The following is a 23,583-nucleotide window of genomic DNA, read 5'->3' on the forward strand; positions in this document are numbered from 1 at the left end:
CTTTCTAAGCAAACTTTGCCTGGTTAAATGCCTAGTCAATCATCAAAAACATTGGAACATAAGGTCGTCAAGCAACTGGTCAGTTGAAACACATGTTCCCAATTTAAGCCAAATTGACTTAACGTTCTACTCCAAAAATCAATACTTTTATAACCATATCGACTGGTGGCGTTTGATTTTCCTCCGATCGGGGTTTTCTGGTATACCAATATGGTGCGGATTTGTACCCAACATTGCCTATGAAAAGACGAAGAGATGAGCATAAAAATCGCTACTCAACAGCGAACATTCCACCCCACCCCTGCCGCCTTGTCAACACTCTATCCGCACCGCTTTGTCGTTATCGTTCGCCGCCGTCGCCGTCGCCGCCTCGTTCGGTTTGGAAAAGCTTCCGAGTAGATTTCGGGATTTCCACGGGATAAGCGGTTGCGGATGCCACGCCGGAGGGAAAACGACAAGCAGCAGCAACAAGTTGGCAAAAGTGTCCATGCAATATATAAAGCGAGTGCTGTGATACGGATCGACTGTAAATGCTCTCGAACCACCGACAGAAGCGGGCTCCTGAAGAAGATTACGACCCACAAAGCTGCTTCATTGGTAGTGGCTCTCGGGCTGTTGAGAAGCCATCGCGCGGTTAGGATAAATCAGGATCAGCAGCATTGAGTGTTTATTGAGTGCTATTCCGTGGTCGCGAGTGGCTTGACCAATCGAGTGTGGTGTGGTGAGGGGACTTCTGCTTCGGTGAAAAGATTTCCTCCCATCGCCGTTGACCAAACATTAGAAAGGCGGTTTCCTTTCTTCCTGCATGGGAATGTGCGATAATGTGAAGTGAAGACACGACGGAATTCGAATCGAGTACAACAAGCATTCCGGACGGTTAGTGGCGCGGTGTGAGACGCGCGATAGTGGGAAGCCGTGAAAAACTGTGGCCGGAAATTAAAATATTTCTTCGAGTCCGGAGGACTCATTATTGATACAAGTGCGAAAGAGCAGTCGCAGCCTAGCAGCAGAATCAACGGGCGCGAACAGCAGCCGTGACAAAAGGTAATGATATTGCACCCATGATTGAACAGTAAAGCGATGTTTCATGTTTCGTCGGGAAGGCTGTGACCGCATAGATCGGTTACGAATACGAAATTCGCCTGATGCTGCGTGTTTAGAAATGCAAATGCCCCCTCCATGTGAGCCAAATTGTTGCGTATTGTGATGAAAATGAGCTGGCTCCCGCTAAAAGTGCATCCCGAATTTAATGCAGGCGCGATGCAGAACATGAATGAACTTCGCGGGGCTTGCATGTCCAATTTAATGCAATAAAGTTGTCAACTGATGTCGTGTTCTACTTTTGTGAAATATCGGATGTTTGATAACCCCCTTTTCATGCATATCGTTTGCTTTTGCTGAAATCTGCTGGGTAATTAAACAGTGCAATGGCAAACAGCAATTAGATTGCTTCATAAATTATATTGCTCGGAGAGCTATTACAGATAACCATTAAATATGAATTTATTCTAAAATCGTGCCCATGAAGGATTATGTTAACATGAGCCTTAAATAAACAATAATGTCATGGGATTGTACAATGCGCATACGCACGTTATTAAATATAATTGATATTTATTGAATGAATGGATTTTTTTAAAGTTTGATTTTTAGTGAAATTAATTTACTTTTTTTACGACAAGTTAGTAACTTCACAGATACGTATTTTGAATTCAATACTTAGGCCACCCTAAGTGTCTCGTATTTGTCTCGAGAATTGTTCACTAGTTAATTGATTAGTTAGTGTTAATTAAAAGAAGACTAAGCATAGACATCACTAGATACCGGATCAAGGAGGGAAGGGGCATTCCCAGAAATATCACGATAGGGCATTGCACGAGCACTTTTAAGAGATTTTGTTTTCAAGTCTGTTTAACTTGCCTTGTTGCTTACATTTCGAAATAGGCAAAAAAAATAACGAAAAATTCAATCACTGTGGGCTTACGAACAACAATTTGTGTGTGGATATATGTGTGGTCTCAATTAAAAATTATGAGCGTCGAAGTTACCAGTTCAAATATAAGCTGAGTTCATTGTTTTTTGTTTTTTTTTTGTGTTTGTTAATATTTACGTACTGGACCCCCGTTATTTTTTTTCAAAGCTTTATTTATGTGTTTTTTAACGTTACATTAAGTTCAACACGGAACCCCCGTTATGCCTTCTTGCACCTAGAACAAAGTTGTACCGAAAGGCCATCATTTCACTTCGAAGGCGAACTTTTTATAGAAGGCTTGGATACCCATATGGGTATATACCAATTAACTCAGCTTGACGAACTGAACAAATGTCTGTCCGTCCGTACGTATATGTATGGGCGTGCGTTGTGCACAAAAGATACAAAAAATTGTTGCAAACTTTTCATTTAGTAATCCTTAAACGATTTTCTTGCAACTTGCCTGTAAATCGCTATTGAATTTGAAAACGATCGGCAATTGCGTTTGAAAGTTATGAAGAAAATTGTGTACCAAACCGAAAAGGTTGGTATTTTGGCAAAAGGCGAGAAAGGCAGTATCACTACTAGGTGATTTTTTTGGGATTTTTGAAATTAAATTTGCAATTAATATTTATAGACATTATAGGGTGGCTCAAATTAGTATGTGAAAAACTTTTTTCTAATTTTTTGAAGGGCCGCCCTCTTATTCGGTTCTATTTGATGCCTTGGTGCTCTGGACAAAATTTCAGCCATATCGGTCAACGTTTGGACGGTGCTAAACTCGTTGGAAGTTTATATGGAAAAATGTATGCAGAAACATCCGAAAACAGTAAATAGCAGTTGGACGACACAACTTACGATCAAGAACTATAATACTCATTCAAATCCTGAAGAATTTAATACAGAATGTTATGCAGAAATCCGCGAGAAGATTAAAGTTTGCCCGGCTAAGTTATTAGTATTTCTCTGAAGTGGGGTTTGAGCAAATTTCGTTTCTTTTACCTTTGAAAAGAAATAAATTCACCCGTAGGGTAACGATGGTATTTTGGACATCTGAATATATTTTGGACTTTAAGCTATATTTTGTTTATTTTGTTACATAAATGTGGTTAGAAATGTGATTATGAAAGAGGCCAAAGAGACACATGATCCCTATTTATTTGAAGAAAGCTAAGTCGAAAAACACACAAAATATTACCAAAAGTCCAAAATATATTCAGATGTCCAAAATACATCATTTACCCTACAACACTGCAGTAAAATACTAATATCTTTGCCTAATAAACTCTAATCTTCTCGCGGTTTTCAGTATAACATTCTGTATTTAATTCTACAAGAACTGGATGAGTATAATGTTTCTTGATCGTAAATTGAGCCGTTCAACTGCAAACCGATTTGGCTGAAATTTTGTCCAGAGCATCAGGGCATCAAATAGAACCGAATAAAAGTGCGGCCCATCAAAAAATTTGAAAAAGTGTTTTTTGAGCCACCCTAATACACAATCAGATAAGAAAAATAAAGGTTTTCATCTAAATTTGTTCTGTCTTGCATTGGTTCTGATTTCTATCACCAATCACAAAATTCATATTGTTCTCCTTTTGAAAAAAGCAATGGTTTCCAAGATATTGCTGGGATACTGGGGTAACCTGCAGTCCTGAATAAATTGACACTTCCTAATTGAACGAGAATCTTTGTATCGATGTCTCCAATTTATTAATTTTGCGAAATTAAAATCATAACTGTTTTTTTGACGACTGTTTTTATTGTAATTTTAAAACAGCTAGGAAAAAAACGTCCTATCGTTGTGGTATGTCCTAATGTTACGGTAGGGTGAAAGTAGTCCATTCTGAATATGATAGCATTAAACACAATTGCTAAAACTCTTCGAATAACGACTAGAACAGCTTTTGTTTGACAAAATTTCGTTAAAAATGATGAAAAATCAAAATTATTCGTTAAACATTTGAATCCTACCCTAATAAAAAATCCCAAAGGAATTACAATAGAAGTTATTGTGACAGTACGCTGAAATGAATAGTAATTACATTGAACTCTATTGTGGTTCACAATAGTATAACAATTTAGACTATTGTTTTCCACCATAAGCCTTATTGTAAATGGCAGTTTTACAATAGAAAATAGGAGTTGTTATGTATCTTTACAATAAAAAAATCGATATTTTCTCGAAGAAATTTTTGCCATTACAATAGAATTTATTGTAATTATTGCCGACATTTTACCGGCAAATGAATTTATTGTACGTCTGTTGGAATAACAATATGGCATTTTAATTGGTATGATATAAAAACAATACAATTTAATGCTCATCAATAAAATGTATTGTATTTTTATGATATTTTATTGCAACTCTATTGTATTTTTTATCCGGGTATTGAGCCTATTATTGCGGTAGTGCTTGTGGTAGTAGCGGATTGTGTTAAAAGAATAATCGAAGATGCGAAATGAAAGCATGAATTATTTGAATTAGATTTGAATTTCTAAATCGAAGCAATCGGCGTTCGAATAGTAGGCGCCCATTAGCACACGAATATGGGCTGTGTACTCACAAGTATGTTCTGACAGAACGAGTAGCTCTAGTGATACATAGACGATGTACCTAATATTCGGATTAGTACCGTCTCTTTCTTTGTTTCGTTCTGTCAATCGAGCTCATATTCGTGTGCTAATGGGCGCCTACTATTCGAACGCCGCAGTGGGATGGTTTTGAAAAAAGTGGGACATTAGTATTATCGGCGAAACTATTGATTGGAGACTTTTGACGTGTTCTGGAGGGTGTATTTATTTTTAGAGCATTTTATTTTAGGAGTAAGAGAAATTGACTTAAAAGGGTGCACCCCGAGAAAAAATTATTTTTTTTTAATTTTATTGATAAAATTGTTTATATTGTATGGAGACATTGTAGAAATGACAATTTCAAGACACTTTGTCGAAGACACCAACTTTTTATCTCTGAAGTGGAAAAAGTTATAGAGGTGCGAAGTTAGTAACCCCTTAAAATTATTTTTTTTAGCTCTAACTTTTTTATTTAAATTTTTACATTTTTACAATGTTCTACAAAGTTTTAGGTGCTTCAAAAAAACATTTTGTCGTAGAAGAGTGCAAATCGCTATCTCTTCATTTTAAGGAGCTATATCAGATTTTATAGTTTTTTAACACTATTTTTAATCGGGTATACCTTTTAGGGTAGCAGGTTGTAGCAGCTGTTATTTATGTCATCAGCTTCAGTAGCTCTTACTCTTTTGTTACATATATAAATCATAGGTGGATTCATAAAAATATTCCGCAAAATGCACATCAACTTTTTTAATCTTATTTTGTTTCTCCGTGCATAATTTAGTTATCAGGGGCCGTCCAGAAACCACGTGGTCATATAGGGGGGGAGGGGGGGGTTTGGAAAATGACCACGATAAGCCACATGGGGGGAGGGGGGGTGTTGCTCTCGAACCACGTGGTTTTTTTAACACGAAAATTTTTGGTAAATAACAATAGCGGTGTAAAAAATACAAATCATCAAAATTTAATGATTTAATCATTAAACGCAAAGCGCATCTTAGGGCCGATGCCCACTAGCGTCTTTTCAACTCAGTGTTAAAAAGAATTTAGCATTAAGCATCGAGAAAACCCGGTAACGCAGCGTCGGTCGCAACGCCGATGCATATCTGAGTTATTTGGCCAACTTAGCTTTAGATCCTTTTCCATAAAAAAATAAACGAAAAAGCAGGTTGCGTTTCAGTCTCAATTTTCACCAAAAAAATTGGGAAAGAAAATGAAAAAATATTTTTTAAATTCCGCCGCAGATGGTTTTTGGCATCACGCCGCCGACACTTTTGCATCAGCGGACTACAGCTACAATTTTGAAAACTGTTCATGTTTTTACAATAATTCAAGAAAAATCTTCAAAAGAATGTCTTGTGGATATTCAGGAAAATTTCCTGTAAAAACTTTGACCTTACTTCATACAATCCTGATAAAGTGCTAGCATTCAGAATGTTTTTTGAACAATTTTCTCTGGAAAATTTTGCTTGTAAATTTTGCTACAAATTGGTCATGAAAAAAAAAACAAAATATCGCCAGTGTAAATGCCGAAAAAAATTCTATGTGAATTCTGTCTGAAAATTCAAAACAGTCTCGTGGGAAATACATATAATTTTCGGTGGAAAAAAATGTTCATATTTTCATATTTTTTTTACATTCTAATGAATTTCTTCGACAAGTTCTTCCGAATCTTCACCAGAAATTCTATTTCATTTCCAAAATAAGTTTTTCGAACATTTTGGGGAGTGCACTTCGGTGGAAAAAAATGTTCATATTTTCATATTTTTTTTACATTCTAATGAATTTCTTCGACAAGTTCTTCCGAATCTTCACCATAAATTCTATTTCATTTCCAAAATAAGTTTTTCGAACATTTTGGGGAGTGCACTTCAAAATGTTTAGTCTCCAGTTAGCCTTACGACCAAAGGCATAGGATTGCCAATCCGGAGATGACGAGTTCGATTCTCGTTCCTGTCTAGGATGTTTTCGGGTGTCAAACATTGTCGACATCCTAGGTATAATGTATCCTTCGTACTTGCTACACAAGATATATAATCGTACAATTGCTGGCATTTAAAACTTTCAATTTATAACTGAGGAAATGCTAAAAGAATAAACTAAGTTGAAAAGCAGACCAACTTCCAGTTGGAATATGGAGCCACAGAAGAAGAAGAAGACTTCTAAATTTTTCAAATAAAAATCTTCTGAATTTTCATGAGAATTTAAATAGCCAATGCCACATGAAACACTTTGATATTACCGTTGATTTTTTGTTTTTGTTTTCAAATTTGGAATTTTGAAATGAAATTTTTTACGCTCTTTGTGAATTTTAACACATTTTTTAAATTTTCCAAATATTTTTTTATTCGAGGCATTATTTAGAATTTCCACGGAAGAGTCTATGGATTATCTTCAAAAAATACTTTGGATTTTCAAAGAATAAATCTTTAGAATTCACAAGGTTCGTGTTTTTTTAATTTGCACCATAAATTCTTCCAAAATTTCATGGGAAATTCATTCTTCTTCGGAAAGTCATTTTGATTTCTTTGTAGGTTCAGCTAAACATTGCTTTAAATCTTTACCATGCAAAGAAGCACAAGAAATGATTTAAAAAATTTAAGGAATTTTCACATCAGAAAATCTTTAAAATTTTGATTTAATTTTCTAAGGAATTCCTATTGGAATTGCTTCTAAAGTACAACCTTCACAAGTACTACAAAAGTGCATTTTTTTCGTTATTTCCACTTGTAAAAACATCGAAATATCCTCGGGAAATTCATTATTGGTGTTTTAGATGAACTTTTCATCGATTTTCTACTGGAAAATCTTAGGAATTTCCATCCGAAATATTTTGGTATATTCCAAATAATTTCTTTTGGAAATTAAAAAACTGCTGAAAATTTCTAAGATTATTTTTGAAAAACGAAAAAATTTCCATTGGAAATTTAGAAGAATTTCCTTTGAAGATTCATTAAATTTGCCCAGGATTTTGAAAAAATCTTTAGAGATTCTGTAAAAAAGTAAGCTGGATTTTTTCCTAATTTATACCGGAAGTTCTTCGGAATTTGATGTTTATTGGAATTTTCATCGTAAATATGCATTTAAGATCCTTCTACGGATTCTTCTAGTTCTTCAAAATTTCTACCGAACCTTTTTTAGGAACTTTTCCACAGAATTTCGAAAAAAAATCGTTGAAATACTGAAGATTTTTCCGTGGAGACTCCGAAGAATTTCTTCTAACTATTCTGAAGGGTTTCCCTTGCAACTCCAGAATAATTATTCTTGAAAATTAGGAAGATCTTGGAATTTAAAATTCATCCAAGCAATACATGCCTAATTAGAACATTTAGGTGCATTTTAAATTTTTCGATCAATAATGCACAAAATTCTAGTAGTGCGTCTGAAAAAGGTTATGACATAGAGAAGTTTGCATTTAAAAAATCCACATGAAATTCTAAATAAAATGCTTTTAAATTCATAAAAGGTCTTAGAACTATGAAGAGTCCGGCGATATGAAAAAAGTGGCAGTGTTCCAGAAAAAAAAAACAATCTAGGTAAAAAAATAGTGTTATAATAACGATTGAAATTTAATTCCAAAACAAATCTCAACTCTTTCAGGACGGATGGGTCATATATGCCCAGCGTTTTAGATTGTCTATTAAATCACAAAAGAGAGCTAGACCACCATTTTCTTCAGTAAAATTGTTCATCTAGATATTGGTTTTACAGAAAAAATATGGGAGCTCAAATTTGACTGACCCTGAAAACTCAGTTATCCGAAACTTTGGGAAGATTTCGATTCTAAGAGCATGCAAATGAAGTTGAAATGTTTGAATCATTCTGAACACTCAGATAAGATGGGTCATCCTGAACGTTAAGCCAGTGATTGCTCTCAAGTTCAGCCCACGACTTCTCGGGTGATCAATCATGACATTTGTAATGTCCTCATCATCGGTATGTACCCAATCCGATGAAATAAGCATATGATCCTAATTTCCATTAACATGAGATCTAAGAGACAAGGTACCCAAAATTATCTTGAGTCAACATCAAGCTGCACAATGACTATGCCTTTTTTGTAGGGCCTTAGAAGCACTGGGTTCACGGACTTGGATGATTAAGTAGTTCAAACAATACGACTTCCAGGACGTTTTTTAAAACCTAAAAGTTTTGTATAACCTAAGTCGAGTCAAGTACGAAACACTGAAGACGACCTTACTGTTGAGGTCGAAATACGTATCTGTCAAGGTACAATCAAGTGGTGGAATTAAATGGGAAGGTACAAACTCGTCTTATGACAAGTAAAGACATTCCATTAAAAAGCTCAACATAATTTTTTAACTAAAAAGTCTGTACTGCCGTCATACGCATATTTGTCCCATGTTTGCTGGGATTTCCTATGTACATGGGACAATTATGCGTAGAACGGCAGTGTAGTAGCTTGTACAAATAACAATTGTCATATCAACCCAATGGACCTAATGGGATATTATATCATACATCATTCATAATTTGGTTAATTGGATAAATCGAATGATCCGAACTCCAAAATGATAATTGATCTATAATAAATTCATTCTTTTATGAGTCGCTTATGAAAAGACCATTGACTGAAGCATATTCGAGATATGGAATAGAAGTTCCTTGGGAAATTATTCGAAAGACATCAGAGTGACCGAGAAAATATGTTTAGTATGGCATCATTGGATTCCACGAGTCAATATCAAAATAAAATTTCAATGAAGAATTAGACATTTTGAGAGATGAGCCAGCTCTAGATTATTTATTAGAGAAAAAATAGAAATTTTCCATAATAGAATTGGAAATTGCCAATAAAGAAATCACTATGAGTATTAAATAAATATAGAATTACTGCCAATAGTGCAAAATTTCTATAAACAGTTGAAAATTTTCCACAAATCAATAATAAATTAGCACTTGTAAAAGCAAAAATTGCGATTATGTATTTAAAAAAATCACCAATAAAGAAATTAAAAAATATTGGGATATTTTGGAAAATTTCTAAACTATTACAAATTTTTCTCGAAATTTTTATAACATATTTGCGAGTCCGCATTTTTTTGTATCCTCCTGATGCATCGAAGGTATGCGAGTTCTATAAAAATCTTCGAAATAATGAAAATTTATAATTTTCATGCTTTTAGTTTAGTTTTAGTTTGATTTTGAATCAGTTGAAATTGTCCATCTTCAAAATTGATCGGATTAACCATATGTTTTAGTCACATAGATTTTTTTTAAAATTTTTGTGGTTGAAAAAAAACCACGTGGTCAAAGGGGGGGTCTGCCAAATGACCACGATAGACCACATGGGGGGAGGGGGGGTTGAAAATCTTCAAAAATATGACCACGTGGTTTCTGGATGGCCCCTCATTATTTTTTCCTCGTTAATTTTTCCCTGTACGCTGTCTGCTGGTCTAGGTGCTGCGCTGTTGTTTGGAAAATTTTTTATTGTGATTCGAAATCGAGCCTTTTTAAGTGATTTAGAGCGTATATTTATTCCTAGACCACTTTATTTAAGGGGTGCACCCGAGAAAAAAATTTCCTCAAAATTATTTATCTTGTGCAGATACATTTTAGAGACGGAAATATTAAGATACTTTAATGAAGACAAAAAATGTCAATCCTCATGTGAAGGAAATTATAATGGTCCAAAGTTGTCAAGCATTTAAAATTATTTTTTTTTAAACTTTTTATTGTGGAAAACATTTTGTCGTAGAAGAGAGTAAATCGCCACCTTTTCATTATGAGGAGCGATATCAGTTTGCTCTTTCAAGACATAATTTTCCGGTTGACAATATGTTTTTTCGAAACACCTACTATTTTGTAGAACGTTGAAAAATGCGAAAAAAAAACAAACAAAAAAAGTTACAACAAATAAATTATTTTCAAGGAGGGGGTAACTTTGCATCACTATAACTTCGTCATTTGAGAAATAGAAATTTAAAGTCTTCGAAAAAAAATAAGTTGCCGTTTTTACGATGTCTCCATAAAAGATAAACAACTTGAGCGATAAGGCCGATAAAAATATATGTTTACCACTACACCCCACGCCTAACTTCTCCCCACCCAGCTAAGATTTTGAAAACAAAATCTTCAGGGGCAACAACAACATTTCAGAATAAAAATTGTGAGTTTTCAAAACACTCCTTAACAAGTCCCAGAGTTTGCTGATGAGGTTTCTCTTTCTCGTTCAATAAAGCACTCAAGGTATAAATACACGCTCTAGATCACATCAAAAGGCTCGAATCACAATTCAAATTTTCCAAACAGCAGCATAGCACCTGGACCAGCAGACAGCGTACAGGGAAAAATTAACGAGGTAAAAATAATGATAGCTAAATTATGCACGGAGAAACAAAATAATGGATCAAAAAGTTGAGGTGCATTTTGCGGAATATTTTTATGAATCCACTTAGATCCACCTATGATTTATATATGTAACAAAAGAGTATGAGCTACTGAAGCTGATGACATAAATAACAGCTGCTACAACCTGCTACCCTGAAAGGTATACCCAATTAAAAATAGTGTTAAAAAACTATAAAATCTGCTATAGCTCCTTAAAATGAAGAGATAGCGATTTGCACTCTTCTACGACAAAATGTTTTTTTGAAGCACTTAAAACTTTGTAGAACATTGTGAAAATGTAAAAATTTAAATAAAAAAGTTAAAGCTAAAAAATTAACTTTAAGGGGATACTAACTTCGAACCCCTATAACTTTTTCCACTTCAGAGATAAGAAGATGGTGTCTTCGACAAAGTGTCTTGAAATTGTCATTTCTACAATGTCTCCATACAATATAAACAATTTTATCAATAAAATAAAAAAAAAATATTTTTTTTCCCGGGCTGCACCCTTCTAGGTCAGTTTTTCTTATTCTTAAAATAAAGTGCTCTAAAAAAAAAAGACACCCTCCAGAACACGTCAAAATTCTCCAATCAATAGTTTCGCCAATAATACCAATGTCCCACTTTTTTCAAAACCATCCCACTGTGCGCCGATTGCTTCGATTTAGAATTTCAAATCTCATTCTAATAATTCATGCTTTCATTTCGTATCTTCGATTATTCTTTTAAGGCCCAAATTACCGTAATCCAGTCATTGACAAGAAAACAGCCACGTGCTTGAACCACCCCCAGGAAAAAATCCGCCCACTGAGGAGAAAATGCATTCCCCAGCTGAATCTTGGAAGCACTCTTGTTTTAAAACTACATCAACATATAGTGGTGACTTCAATACATCCGTGGGACGCTTCATTTGGATGAATTTCGTAATATTATTTGAAAAAACTGCCTTTTGCAGAAAATATTGCAAAGTTGAAAAAATATTTTTCCAGGAGGGGAAACCGTCGATTTACTCTCACGCTCTCTTATACTTTGCAGATACTCGAAAATCATCGTTCAGTGTTGCGTGTTGATCTGTTCTATATGTTATGCTTGTTTTCTCGAATATGTACGTAAACATCAAGCAATAATCTATGATAATGATGCTTTTCATGCTATATATTGACACTAAATATTAGAACTGTAAAAACGCAAGCACTCATAAGCAACGCAGGTTATTTATTTTTTCATAATTCAAGTGTTGATAATGTAATGTAATGCTAAAATAATAATGTAATGCTAAAACGGCATCACTTTTCATGTACACAGAGAGAAGACCGATCATATGGTCATGTAAACAATCCATTGAATCTGGACGAACATTTGAGAAGGTAGTCAACTGCATCATAATTTTACATTCATGTAAAATGCATGTAGGAAATTGTGTAATTAGGAGAAGGATGCACAACAAATCAATCTCAGATGCATGTTTGAGGTTGTTTATGCGTATCACTATAATCTGTGCGCTGTACAGGTATTGAAAAGGACGTTAATATTTTGTGGAAATATATAGGGTTTGATACCTTTTGAAATGTTTGTGTACTTTGTACAAAATCAGATCTGAGCGAATGAGTAGGCTCTCCGCAATAAAAAAGAAGCGAACAGCAAGAAAAAGAAGTCGATTTGATGTATGACATTTGAACCTTAACGCAATCCGCTACAACCACAGTGCTAAGGAACTATTGTTGCAGTATCGCTCTCCATAAGAACTATATGCAATACCGCAACAATAGAACTGACCAAGATTTTGTATGTACAGGCTATCCGACTTCGTCAGTAGATGGGAATAACCAGCGCGGGGGGGAAACATACATTTTCAGTGCAAAACGTAAACAAACGAGCATAAATTCCATACAAAAATCCAAGATGGCTGAGTTGAGGATATTGACAAGTCGGATAACCTGTACATAAAAAAATCTTGGAACTGACCTTCAAAAAATCGCAACAATAGGCAACTGCGTCCAATTATTGCAGTAGTTTGTTTTTATTATGAAGAAAACAAAACAACATAAGTTCAGCACAATTGACGTAATATTTACGAAACTATAGTTAACGAGCATCCTATTCGACTACTACAATGTGGAAAACGACCAACAGGTAATTTTTTAATAATTGTTGAAATCAATTTTGTTTCGACACGGTGCTTAGCTCCTCCATAATAGGTCGTTTGACCCTACTAAGTTGTTAATTATGTGAAACGAACATTTTATTTACCAGGTGTTTATGTTTTCGTAGCTATTTACCGGATGTGAAATTTTGTAGAAAAGCTGTTTTGGTTTCACTTCGACGTGTGTCCAGATTGCATAAGCCCCACATGACGGTAAGTTGTTTTCAAAACTTCTGGTTATACAATTTTTTCTATTAACGCTTACTACATAACCCAAGCAACCAAAAGTTCATCATTGCATAATAAAATCCCCTTTGAAGTTCTAAGAGTTCATATAAAGTTCCGACAGCACCTTCTAGCTGATAATAAGTCTTGAAGCTATTTCTGGCTCCCAACAGTTCCAATGTGAACTTTAAGCAACTTCAAGTTCCAAAGAAGTTCGAAAGGTACTCTCTAGGAACTACAAAGTAGAATAAAGGCTTCTTAATAGCGCCTTAAAAACTTCGAACATAAAAGTTCACATGAATTACCTTCTCTACTAACCAACGATTCCTTTCCCGTAGCGCTCACGGAGATGCAGAACATTCCTCGGTATCTTATAACAATGAGTGTTAAACTAGTTTTCCTTCACGGTTTGAAAAAAATTATCTTCCTTTTACTTCCACTATTTGTTTAACAAAATAGTGGAAGTAAAAGGAAGATAAATGATGTAAAATTTTCCCCTAAGATGCTCGAAAATAATTATTAACATTCCCTTCCTAATCCTTAATTAACTGTAAGGACGGGACCAGCATCGTTATTGGTCATGAATTGGAAACTCCGAAGCAAGTATACAATAAGAATAACTTTTTTGTATCCCAATAATATTATTTAATTGGTGAGGTGTACATATTTGCTGTTTCTCGGCCAATCATGATAAGCAACTACGGTGTATACAGTTAATCAAGCTAAGGTCTTCTTTGACTATTTACACAATATGTAAGGAACATTGAAGATTTATGGACATTTCTAGAACTTCGCATGAAATTTGCAAAAAAAAAATCCAGAACGGGTTGAAAGATCATTAAAATTCCAGAAAGTTCTTTACTTATGATTGCTTTCAGCTCATACTGACTATAACAGCTGTTCTCATATGCCAAGGACACACTGACAATAGCTCAGTTCGTCGATCTGAGTGTATATAAAAAAATTGTCTATATATAAATTGTCTTTATATATATTATATGTGTATATAAAAAATTTTTAAATGTCTGTGAAATTCAATTTGAAATACATATCTTTGTGCATTTTAGAAAGAGGCACAGGATTCTTCTAGTGAGCAAATGTAAGCTTTGTATATGTAGACAAATAATAATAAAGAATCAGTTTTGTATGTTACGTCCTTTTCAAATATCAATTATCTATCTGTGTATGTGCCTGGCAGATGTGGATACATAATTGAGTATCCCACTAAATAAAAAAATAAATCTAAGCATTCATTTTCTAATTTTTACTTAGCTCAATACTTAAAAACCGCGCTGACAAGGCAATATGAAGTATGCTTCAGCATAATTACATAATTCTTAAGTGAACTAAGGTTTTAAACGAAATTTGAATCCGTATATGAAAAATCCCACAATTTCTATATTTTTTATATTTACTTCATCATATTTGGGAGCACACGCTCCACGATGAATTCCTTTGAAAGCGGCACAAATGCTGGGGTATTGCCTTATAGCCAATGGCATATGCGGCGAGAATGCGGGGATTTATCAGACTGCCTCTCCTGTCATTATAACTCTATTGGTCGCAAAACAGTTATTTGACTTGACTATTTGACTATTTGAAAAAGTGAAATCAGAAATGCGTACATAATGTAAAACCAATTTAATAAAAATTCCGCGGAAAAAAAAATAAAATTTCGTTTCGTTTCGAAGTCTCGAAAGTAAATCTATATTTCGTTTCGTTTCGATCCGAATCAACAAAGACATTTTAAATTTCGTTTCGTTTCGTTAGGAAAAAGTATGTTATCGCATGCCCTTAGCGACAACTCCATCTTCATGGTTAGTCACGAATAAGTCGAGTCAAGAACAAGACACTGGAGACGGCCTTACTGTTGAGCTCGAATTACGTACAAAGATACAATCAAGTGGTAGAATAACATGGAATCGCACGAACTTGTCTTATAACAAGTAGGGGAACTGTTCCGATCTCCATCTCACTGAACATATATCCATCTCATCGCTAAACAAAGAAATACGGCACCAAATTCATCGATTATTTTTGTCTTATTGCGTGCTCACTGCTGAAAAAAATCACAAAAATAATGAACAAACCAAATTCCTTTACATTGCTTTGTTTTTGATGAGATGGAAATAGGAGCTATGAGATGAAGTGGCGAACCGTTCCCCTACGAATAATCTTTTGAACAGTATAAAAAGACAATTGACCTCATTAGCCACTTCCGGAACACTACGTAGTGTTCCAAGGGAGGCTTTAGAAGGAGACATTTCTGATTTTATACTAAAATGTGTCATGCGTCAGTTTATTCGTTATTTTTTTCTATCATCTATTGTAGCAAGGCAGCTGTCGGTAGCAACGGTTGAAACTAGAAAGCGATTTCATCAAGGTTGTGATGTTGATTGTGATCAAACTGTTGTATAAAGCCCGTGAGGAGAAGCACTTACGCGAGACTCGCGGGGGAGTCGAAGAATCTCCTCCCATAATAAACAAGCAACATCACGACCGAGCCCTCAATTGACAAAATTAACCCAATAGATTTGGTCAAAGAGCCGTCCCTTATTCCACAAAATATTGCAATAGAGGAGGAGACAGTCCCATGCTCTCCGTCAAATCGTTTTATTGGGGTGCCCAGTTAGTTAGTTCAATTTCCAGTATATAATATGCTTATTTATTATTATCAATGATAATTCAATGCAATATAAAATGGCATAAAAATATAAAATTATTTACCGACTGAAAAAAAATTCAACGAATTAAGGTTGGATATATTATTTTATTGATAACCATTTATTTATTTATTTATTACCAGACTAAGGCCGGAGTGGCCTGTGCTGCACATAAAAGTCTTCTCCATTCAGCTCGGTCCATGGCTGCAGGGTCCGCAAATCGTCCTCCACCTGATCGATCCACCTTGCCCGCTGCGCACCTCGCCTTCTTGTTCCTCTTGGAGCGTTGTCGAGAACCATTTTCACCGGATTACTGTCTGACATTCTGGCTACGTGCCCGGCCCACCGCAGTCTTCCGATTTTCGTGGTGTGAACGACGGATGGTTCTCCCAACAGCTGATGCAACTCGTTGTTCATTCGCCTCCTCCACGTAACGTCCGCCATCTGCACCCCTCCATAGATGGTACGCAACACTTTCCAACACTATCTCGATTTCGTCACCACCGATAGAAACTCGTGGTGGGTGGCTTACATTGACCTCTCTTGAGCCTCTTCCTATCATGTACTACGTCTTCGACGGGTTGATGACTAGTCCAATCCGTTTAGCTTCGCTTTTCAGTCTGATGTAGGCTTCCTCCATCCTCTCAAAGTTACGTGCCATGATATCAATGTCGTCGGCGAAACCAAATAACTGGACGGACTTCGTGAAAATCGTACCACTCGTGTAAATCCCTGCCCTTCGTATAATAACTCCATCCAAAGCGATGTTGAATAGCAGACACGAAAGACTATCACCTTGCCGTAACCCTCTACGCGTTTCGAAGGGACTCGAGAATGCCCCTGAAACTCGAACTATGCACATCACCCGATCCATCGTCGCCTTGATCAACCGTATCAGTTTATCCGGAAATCCGTTTTCGTGCATTAGCTGCCATAGCTGGTCCCGATCGATTGTATCATATGTGGCTTTAAAGTCCATAAATAGATGATGTGTGGGCACGTTGTATTCGCGACATTTCTGCATTACCAGGCGTTTGGCGAACACCTGGTCTGTGGTAGAGCGTTCACCCATAAATCCCGCCTGGTACTGCCCCACGAACTCTCTTGCAATTGGTGTTAGTCGGCGGCATTAAATTTGGGAGAGTACCTTGTAGGCGGCGATCAACAATGTAATTGCGCGGTAGTTGCTACAATCCAGCTTATCGTCCTTTTTGTAGATGGGACACACGACACCTTCCATCCACTCCTGCGGCAGAACCTCATCCTTCCATACCTTGGTAATCACCCAGTGCAGCGCTTTAGCCAGTGCCTCACCACCGTGTTTAAACAGATCTCCTGCACAGAAAAAAATAATGAATAGTAATTAGCGCGTAAAAAATATTAAGACGTGGAAAATTACACTATTCTGGGCGTACACGAATCTTTTCCAACAAGTTAGTCCTAAATGTATGCAATTTACATAGCATTATGACACTTATAAAAAGTGACATAATGCAATACAAATTGCATACATTCAGGTGATAAAATCGTTTAAATGTACGTTCTTTTTGGCATTCCCTTTGTGTGCATTAGTTTCGTGTAAATTTCAACAACTTTTTTTTATCTGTGTGGTAGTTGGTCAACACCAGGGGATTTGTTGTTTTTCACCCGGCCGATCTCCTCCTGGATTTCCTGGAGATTCGGATTCCTGGAAGTCGCATGTCCTGCGCGCGTGCTCTTAGGGCTGTGACACGTGGCCCTTACGTGAACGGTTCAACTTCTCATAGAACTTTCGTGCGTTATTAGCGCGGTACAGTTCCTCCGTCTCTTCACGGTCTCGATCTTCCTGCTGGCGCTTTTTCCTCCGGAAAATCGAGTTTTGTCTGTTCCGCACCCGTTTGTATCGTGCCTCGTTGGCCCTCGTGCGGTGTTGCAGCAATCTCGCCCATGCTGCATTCTTCTCCTCAACTAACTGCTCACATTCGCCGTCATACCAGTCGTTTCTCTGATCCGGGGCCCCCGTGCCTAGTGCAGCGGTTGCGAATATCTCTCCAGCCATCTTCAAGAGATGCTGCGCCTAGCTGCTCTCCCGTTGGGAGTGCCACTTCCAGCTGCTGCGCGTAGTCTTGGGCTAGTCTACCATCTTGTAGCCGCCCAATGTTTAGCCGCGGCGGATGACTCCAACGCGTGTTGTACACCGTCGAGGTAGTGGTCGGATTCAATATTCGCACTGCGGTACGTGCGTACGTTCGTGATGTCGGAGAAGAATTTACCGTCGATTAGAACGTGGTTGATTTGGTTTTCCGTTACTTGATTAGGTGATTTCCATGTGGCCTTGTGGATATTCTTGCGGGGGAAGAAAGTGTTTCGGACTACCATTCCGCGGGAGGCTGCGAAGTTTATGCATCGTTGGCCGTTGTCATTCGATACGGTGTGCAGACTATCCGGTCCGATGACCGGTCTATACATTTCCTCCCTTCCTACCTGTGCGTTCATGTCACCGATGACGATTTTGACGTCCCGCAGTGGGCATCCATCGTATGTCTGCTCCAGCTGTGCGTAGAACGCTTCTTTCTCGTCGTCGGGTCTCCCTTCGTGTGGGCAGTGCACGTTGATGATGCTATAGTTGAAGAAACGGCATTTAATCCTCAACTTGCACATCCTTGCGTTGATTGGCTGCCACCCAATCACGCGTTGGCGAATCTTACCCAGCACTATGAAGCCGGTTCCCAGCTCGTTGTTGGTGCCACAGCTTTGGTAGAAGGTAGCCGCACGATGCCCGCTTTTCCACACTTTCTGTCCTGTCCAGCAAATCTCCTGCAGTGCCACGACGTCGAAGTTCCGGGGATGTCATGTCATTTGACCATATGAGTCCACTTTTGTTGATGATTGTATTACATTTTGAATGAGAATTCAGCAATTCCATGTAAAACTATGTATACGCAGAGGCGTCGCGTTCGCATGTGCAACATGTGCACTGCACAGCTGGCTATTTTGTCTTTAACATTTAAATTCTTGCTAGATATCTTGTCATTCTAATCCAAGTTATGTACAGCTGTAATATGTTTTGTACAAATATGAAGATTAGATACAGATTCGGAAAAAAATTCTCGGATTTTGACGTAAACTACGTCTAAGGGGAAGACTCGGATACAGGGTGACAAATGAAAATTTCCAAATCCGAGACCGTCACGAAATCATGTAAGATTTTGAACGTTAACAGCGCATTCATCTTTCGATGGATTTTTGAGATTTATATATCAATCGACTCGGAAACTCTCCACCAATTTTCCAGTTATATTGAAACATTTGATTATCAACGTTAAAGTAGGGTATTGGACCATTTTGGCAGCACCTCTTTTTCCCGTTCGCAACGTGAGTCTCATTCGGCCGTCGTTCAGTGTAGTTGGTTTTTGGGCTCTTTTTTTTTGTGCGGTGCTTCGCACCAGTTTTCCACAATAAGTAGGGCCAGAGCAGTAACCGCAGTCGGCGATATACATACAAGCGCATGTTTGTGCAAGGATAGGATGATCGATTGTTGGCAACGGCAATGCAATGTCATAATGCGATAATCGCAATGCAGATGAACAAACATGTTCGATTCAAAGATAACTTGGGAAAATGGTAAGCCATTTTATGATAAACTGCAAATTGTTAATTATATTTTTAACATTAACCCTTAAAGGCGCAAGGCGATTTTTTTTAGAAATCGTCGGAAATATTTTTAACGTAAATAACCATTGAAATTATTAACATTAAACGTATTTTTGGTTTATTGTTTCAAAACAACATTGCGCATTGGGTTAAATATGCGCCAAAATCAAAAGAATTCAATTTTAATTCAGGCAGTTTGAATGCACTTCAGATACTCTGTGGGTACAATCATGCGGGACTTATTGTATACGACTATAGCTTCGGAATGCATACTTTATTGAAACGGGCTATAGGTTACAATAGAACTATTACTTTTAAGCTCCCGGATCTAAGATTCTTGCAATTATATTAATAATATGGTTGCACGAATATGTTATCCATAATGCTACTGGCAGATAGTGGAAGTTAGATTGTAATAAAATAGCACAAACACCCTATTCCCGTTCCAAATTGTTGATTCAGTGTTATCTGTTTAGATGTAGACTAAATAAATGAAATGAATGACCCTATTCCCGTCCGCAGCGTTTACTACTCTGGCGCATCTCAACCGAATGGCTTGGTTTTTGGTACCGTTCTGACTCAAACCCCGAACATGACTCATATTCCGAACTCTGGCGTTTTAGCGCCCTAAAACTAAAACTGTCATTGGTTTTCCGCACTGAGGATCAAGATAACAAACGAATTCAAACTCCTGTGGAGAAAATTACACGAATAAAGTTAAAATGGGCATTTAAAAACTAAAGTTCGGAATATGAGTCAAGTTCGGAATTTGAGTCAAAATGGTACATGGCTAGTATTTGTTGATTTCTAGTTGGCGCAACCGGGTTTTATCGACTCGCGCTTCTTTGTCGGACTCAACAATACGACTATCCCTTCTCTGCCAACTATTCCTCGTCACTCCAAATAACAGAAGGCGGATATTCTGCCAAAGGTCCAAGGCTCGTATTCTTCCACCAGTGATGACTCGATGCTCTGACTACCATTGGACAGAGGCACCTGTTTGTCCGTAGCCAGAGCAGAGATTCTTTGCAAGGTCCAGGGCCGATGCGTATCGTCTCGCATCTGTCGTAAAATCGCTTAATCGTGGTACACGCACTCACCAGTATACACCCCCAGCAACAAACATATTGCACATCGATCACAGCAACTTATATATGCCCGAATTCTCTCACAATATGGTAACTGCAACAAGATTGGCTCAACGTGTGCTGCTTGGGATATCATAACCATGTAACGCTAGTGAGTTATTTTTATTTCAGAATAGTATTATTTAATAATCATACTCCACTATTTCCACCTATATATTACTACAAATAAACTAGAATAGTGGTCGAAAATTTGGAATGAAACTGAATCCCTACTAATTTTACCTTAAGTCGAATGCAACAGTTGGAATTGCGAAAAGCATTATTACCACTTGGGGATTTAAAGTTAAAATTTTAAGTTATCGTAAAGTCGTCTGAGAGACAACGGGTCAAATGGGGGTGAGAATGGGTCACTGTTTCAACTACATAGAATGCTTGTAGAATAGATTTAATGTATCTGAGAACAATAAAACTGAATTATAAGTGACCTTTTTGAACGGTTTTGTTATCCGACCTCCAGATTGTCGGTGAGGGCTCGGACGTCACCCCTGACTACGGTATCGAACTTTTTTTTTTATATTTATGGTAATTTTGTTATGGTAATTTTGTTCTATGGTAATTATGGTAGTTATGGTAATTTTGTTCTAAACCAGTGACATAAGTAATCGAATGAATGATCTTAAAATATGACTACATTCCTCAATGCACCAAACTGTTCTACGTAGTTTACGTTGGGCGGTCGTGTCTTGTACATAACCCTTCAGATTTTTTTTTGGGCAGCTTGAGATGTGAGGCAATCAAATGCTGCTATGGAGACGCGTTATAGCTTACTTCGATATTGAATCGATCGCCGAAAACCCTTTGTCATGCATTATACACGCGTCATTTTGTATATGTAGGTCATCCGCTCTAACCGCAGTCAATGCATTCTTCGTGGGCGCTAGGGTCGCCTCCGGCTTAGCAGACAAGTGCCTTCGCCCTTTTGCAGGACGACCATTACTACACACTGATTGAGGTCTGCCTGGATTGTGAGCTGCCAACTTGGGGTACCTCCTGCACGGTACCTGGACGTCGTCTTATTATTAGTCTTGTGGCTCAGGTGGGTGAGTGTTGGGGCACATGTGGTGCCAGTGTGTCTTTCGATTGTATCCAGATAAGCATTATCACTGCTAGATGCATTCATATGTATAATTTTTCTCATTATCAGAGGCTTTTTTAAGAACCTGATTTTTTGTTACTCACAAACAACATGCTTTGATATGCAAAGAATCTTCAAAACATATCTCAGCGCAAACGATCTCAAATCATCTCTTCCCATCCTCCTAACAAAAATAGAATAAAACCTTTCAAAGCCCTTAGATGCGATAACGATATTTTGATAGACAACCTCACCAAATATTCTAGCCTTTACATCTTCGCATCAAAAAGCTCAAAGTGCAGTAATTAACCCCCGACTATCATGCCATAATATAAGATATCATTCTTTGAAGCTATTCGATAGCAACAGCAGCAGCTCCATTCCCGGAACAAAATATTGAACCAATTAGGTATCACAGCAGCTGTTCTCGTTTACACCGTATCATTTACACGAAGAACGGGAATTAATAATCGGGCACCATTCCACGACAAGTCAAAGTTTGATTCCATACTTTGGCACATGATACTCTATGACGTCGAGTTTATGCGAGTTTGGCGTAATTCAATAATGCACGATTTACGTAACGTGATACGCAAGGCATAACGATTTTCTTATTTTGCGATGGCTGAATCACCTTGATAGTGACATCCATCTCCGCGCTTGAGAAGTTTGCCTTTTCCTCTGGGAAATTGTTGATGCGGAAGCAGTTTCTTTTTTTACGCTATCAATTTATGCATCAGGTGATGATTCCTTTTTTCCATATATTGCCATAGAAGCGCATTTTGAAGAATGTTAATTAGAAGAAGGAAGAAGGAAGATATCAACTAGCCTAGGGCTGAAAATCTTTTCAATAAAAAAATTGAAATGTTCGGATCTGAATTTCTAACTTTTAAAATAGGACTGAATCCTCCGTCGATTCCATTTTGTTGCAAACAATGCTTGCTAAGTTCCAAAAAATGTGTCCACAATGGCTAAACATTTACGAAAAGATAAAAAGATGTTATATTAAAAAACTTTTGATAGCTGCAGAACTTAAGTCTAACCATTTTCTAAACTAGGCCAGAAAGTATTTTTTTAATTTGTGCGAGATAATCCAAAATTCAAAGATCTCCCAAAATATCCTTCTCTCTTCATCGCTGGGTAGTGAATAGCTGTTCGATATTCCATTTCTTTTTCAAAGCAAGGACCAACGCGGACGATAAGTTTGATCCGTAGAATTGAGTTATTGGGCATCACATTTCAAAGTGACATTTTCCTTAACCTAATCCTTTTCGAAACTATGTCATTTCAGTTCCGTATTGTGCAACCTATTTACGGGCAGCATATCGGTTTAACCACAGCAAAGACGGTGATCGGTTGCAGCCACAATCGCCACAATAACATCCATACTTACTTACTCATATTGGATTATGGTAGAGGACGCGCAGCACTGAAATCGTTCGGTTGATTTCATTTTGCCAAGCTTATCGCAGTATCGGTCCTTTCTACAGCTCTATTGATGCTCTCGCATAACCATCTGCCCCTCCCTCCGAACGTTCGACTATTGTATTGGGAAGTAAATGTGAATAAACTGCTCCTGATATCGACTAGGAATTGTCACGTACCTACCTCCGACGACAGAAAATGTCCCGAAAGTTTCTCGCAAAATAAATTACCGATTTATTCGAGGCAATTCAAGTGGCTCACCAACTATTGATCCGAGTTGCCTTTGTTGGAGATAGTTGCGAATTGTTTTGCTTGTTTTCCCTGTCGGTAGAAAGACAATATAAATGGACCTGTGAAAAACGACATTAGGATGG

General features: G+C 37.2%; 1 protein-coding gene across 3 annotated transcripts in view; it reads left to right on the forward strand.

The window, feature by feature from the left end:
• Positions 1-370: 370 nt before the first annotated feature.
• LOC134208272 (allatostatin-A) overlaps positions 371-23,583 on the forward strand; it is a 140,146-nt gene continuing 116,933 nt past the window's right edge. The window contains exon 1 of one of the 3 annotated variants that reach the window (XM_062684301.1): positions 371-1,044. The gene's annotated coding sequence lies outside the window, so the exon portion shown is untranslated. The remainder of the gene's footprint in view (positions 1,045-23,583) is intronic. The other 2 variants (XM_062684300.1, XM_062684299.1) reach the window with 2 other exon arrangements.

This window comes from Armigeres subalbatus, chromosome 1 (genome assembly GCF_024139115.2).
Source record: "Armigeres subalbatus isolate Guangzhou_Male chromosome 1, GZ_Asu_2, whole genome shotgun sequence".
Classification (NCBI taxonomy): Eukaryota; Metazoa; Arthropoda; class Insecta; order Diptera; family Culicidae; genus Armigeres; species Armigeres subalbatus.